At 40.0% G+C, this 4060-nt stretch overlaps 1 long non-coding RNA gene across 2 annotated transcripts; it reads right to left on the bottom strand.

The window, feature by feature from the left end:
• Positions 1-1115: 1115 nt before the first annotated feature.
• LOC142547944 (uncharacterized) lies at positions 1116-2785 on the bottom strand. Of its 2 annotated transcripts, none has more exons than XR_012820823.1 (4): positions 2450-2785; positions 2340-2363; positions 2026-2102; positions 1116-1474 (listed from the first exon to the last, which is right to left on the bottom strand). It is a non-coding gene; the product is annotated as an uncharacterized LOC142547944 (long non-coding RNA). The 2 variants fall into 2 exon arrangements; XR_012820821.1 differs by having other exon boundaries at positions 1116-1471.
• Positions 2786-4060: the final 1275 nt, after the last annotated feature.

Raw genomic sequence — 4060 nt, 5'->3', positions numbered from 1 at the left:
GTAGAAGACTTTATCTTCGAACTTCCATAAACAATTGCTGTCTACTGATATTACTATTTTCATTCACTCCATCGGATTGTTTCCGCACTTAATATTGTAATCTGTTGGAAGTATTCACGACAAGATCAGCTACTATCTCTAACAGGATTCTAGCACTTTCTTTAGTCCAAGAAAGAAAAGAAGAGATTGGAGAAGAGTTCATTCACCCCCCCTCTAAACTCTTCCTCGATCCCCAACAATTGGTATCAGGAGCAGGTTATTCTTGTCCCTGAAAATACATATAGATGGCACACTTCAGTAAGGTTCCCATGTTCTCGAAAGAAGATTTTGATAATTGGAAGATCCGTATGCAAGCTCACCTTGCAGCGCAGGACGATGACATGTGGTATGTCATCACAGACGGACCATTAAAGATTTTAAAGCCAAATACAGCTATTGCTGTTACTGAGGGTGCACCTCAAATGGTTGAAAAACCACGAAACGAATGTACTGGCGAAGATAAGAAAAATGCCAATCTTGATAATGTCGCGAAGGACATTCTTTACAAAACTCTTGATAAGAACACATTCAGCAAAATCAAGATGTGTTCTACTGCTAAAGAAATCTGGGAAAAGCTCATTCAGATATGTGAAGGAAATGAGCAAACAAAAGAAAATAAACTGTCTGTAGCAATGCAGAAGTTTGAGAATTTAAAGATGAAGGCTGGTGAAACTCTAAATGAGTTTGATGAACGTTTTAGTAGCCTAGTCAATGAGCTAGCAGCTCTGGGCAAAGAGCACGGCAATTGAGAAATAGCGTTCAAAGTAATGAGAGCATTACCCAGAGAATGAGACGTGAAAACAATGGCAATGAGAATCTCTAAAGATCTAAACAAGTTGGAATTACATGACTTGTTTGCTGACTTAAAAGCCTATGAGTTCGAACTAGAAGTAAGAGGTGGAGAAGAGCCCTCAACAAATCTGCCAACCAAAGCCCTTGCTGCTACTACTACAAGCATCTCACAAGCAGTACCTGCAACTATTACTGAGAGTATGTGGGGGCCCGTGCTCCTGATTAATCTTTAATGACAAAACAACCAGGATTTATTAATGTAAACAGCGAAAGCGATTAAAAATTTTCCTTTTGGGCCAATAGAAATTTCGACATGACCTTCCCGTAAGTAGGACATCCCAAAAATTTTCAAACAACACAAACAACATTTATATACTCGAAATAAAGTCATAACATCAATTCACAACCCTATAACCGCACTGGCCAGGACTAAACACATATAGAGCCGGCAAGGCTCGATCACACAACTATCAATACAAAACATCATAACAATAACAGTACAGCTACACGGGGCATCTCCCCGGTAAATGTATAACTCCATAATATAGTATATATATATCTGGGAACTCTCAACCATGACTCGACGATTGGGCACCACTACCTGACGCTCCACCAGACGCGTCAAATCCTCCTGGATAACCTGCTATGGCATCAAAAATAACCACAGCATAAAAAGAAACGAGGGGTCGGGCCCCAGTACGACGAACCAGTAATATTACGACAAATATAACTGACATGAAATAAAATCAAGTAAAATGTAATGAAATGCAATGCAATGCGTGTCGGTAACAACAAAATAATGGATACCAAAGCGGAGTCCAAATGAAACGCACAGCAACAAGAACAGTGGCCACCCGTGCCAGGACTGGAGCAACGTAATATCATGTCGCCGCTCATCCATGCACGTAGCATCGAGGGTACGGGAGCGACCCGCTCAGTCCTCATGCAAGTCATCAGGAGTGCTAATCCTACCCACCCACTCCATCGATGACGCAACAACTCGATAGATCAATGTCAATAGCAATCAAAGGAGTCAAGGCTCGAAATGCTATGCACTAATAGTATCAACTCAAATAAATGCATGAATGCAATCACGTATTCACAGAAGCACATAAGGCACGCCACAACTCATTACAAAGTACTTAACGTCATTTCACATCATATAGACGTCATAATAAAACAGTTCATGCGTACCTCAACTAACTTTAATTTACCACAAAATATCTTAAATCCTCAAGAAAGTCCGGTAAATGCCAACTCAGACAAATCACCTGAATATTAATTTAAATGGTCTTATCATCATATAAAAATTCTAGAACCATTTAAATTCACTAAAAATCCAATTTCAACAATTTAGGCATTTTAAATTCCTAAAATTCCAATATTCGACTAAATGCCTAAAATCAATTATTTCTATTTTATCGTCGCAAAATATTCTTTTTAGCTTCAAATGACGCTAAACTAATATTTAAGCGACTGCGATAAATTCTAGGTTCACCAGATTATACCTCCAACTCGCACAATTCTGGAACCTACAACAATAACCCGATAATTAATCAATAATGATACATTATTTGAGTCGAAATTGAATTAACTTCACGTAGGCAACAATTCGCACCGAGACAGCTTGTAATCCGAACAACAGTGGCTGAAACCGAGCCTCAACCAAAGCTAACCGGCAACAGGCGGCAAACTCGCCGGAGAAGATGACCGGAATTACGCAGAAAACAGAGGGTTCTCGAAAATTTGCAAAAGTGGTATCAAAAGAAAGCTTATGACATAAGGAAAAAAACCCCTCAATCAATTTTTAGTTTTGAGCGGCGGAAGACGACGAATTTAGCGGTGAAAGAGGCGGCGTTTTTCGTCGGGTTTTCGGAAATCACGATTTCTCCTAGCAAGAGTGATATCAATGGATAGCTCTCGTCGAGAGGATTTCGAATATGTATTTACTTAAATTTTTTGGGCGATCGGTGTGGCCACAATCGACGGTCAAAGCTTCGAAATCTAAAAACAAATAAAACGCAGATCTCGGTCGGGAAGATGAAGACGAGGAGAGAGAAAAGAATTTTACGTTTATCCTTTTTTTTAACTTAATCTTTAACTTTGGGCTGGGCTTGGGGTTCACTTGGGCTGGGCTCTAACATTCTCCCCTACTAATAAAAGATTTCGTCCTCGAAATCTAGTATACACAATTTATACAAAAGTGGTTTACAAACATTTACCACTGATAGTACATTGGGAAATCAGAATACATGGAATAATTTATTACATTTTCAAACAAATGAGGCCAATCATGACGCATCTTAGCCTCTAATTCCCATGTTGCTTCTTCTCTCCCATGTCTACTCCACTGCACCATAACCAGTGGTATCGTCTTATTCCTAAGTTGCTTTTCTTTACGATCAAGAATTTGAACTGGATGCTCCACATAACTAAGGGAACTATCCAACTCCACCTCATCAGTCCTCAAGACATGAGAAGGATCCGGCTCGTACTTTCGTAACATAGATACATGAAACACATCATGTATCGCAGACAAACTATGTGGTAAGTCCAAACGATAAGCCAAAGTGCCAATCTTCTCAACAATCGCATATGGACCAATATAACGCGGAGCTAGCTTCCCTTTGCGCCCAAATCTCATAGTACCACGAAACGGTGATACTTTCAAGAAAACCTGATCGCCAACCTGAAATTCTAAAGGCCTACGCCTTTTATTAGCATAGCTGGCTTGACGATCTTGTGCTGCTTTCATTCTTTTTCTAATCATTTCAACCTTCTCTTTCATTTCTTGTATAAATTCTGGCATTGACATCTGTCTTTCTCCTACATCTTCCCAGCATATCGGAGATCTACATTTTCTACCGTACAAGGCTTCAAATGGTGCCATTCCGATGGTTGCTTGGAAGCTGTTATTGTAAGAGAACTCAACAAGTGACAATGATTCCTGCCAACCACCCCTGAAATCCATCACGACTGCTCGCAACATGTCCTCGAGTGTCTGAATGGTCCTCTCAGACTGACCATCTGTCTGTGGGTGATATGCAGTACTCATCGCCAACTTTGAACCCAATGCTGATTGCAAACTACCCCAAAACTTCGAAGAAAACCTGGGATCACGATCTGATACTATGGTTACAGGCACACCATGCAATCTCACCACATGATCGATGTACATTTTTGCCATTTTCTTATAAGTACAAGTTCGATCATAAGGAATAAAATGGGC

The sequence above is a fragment of the Primulina tabacum genome, chromosome 1 (genome assembly GCF_025594145.1).
Source record: "Primulina tabacum isolate GXHZ01 chromosome 1, ASM2559414v2, whole genome shotgun sequence".
Classification (NCBI taxonomy): Eukaryota; Viridiplantae; Streptophyta; class Magnoliopsida; order Lamiales; family Gesneriaceae; genus Primulina; species Primulina tabacum.
Note: the sequence above shows the minus strand (reverse complement) of the source record. Positions and strands in the feature narration are given on the sequence as shown.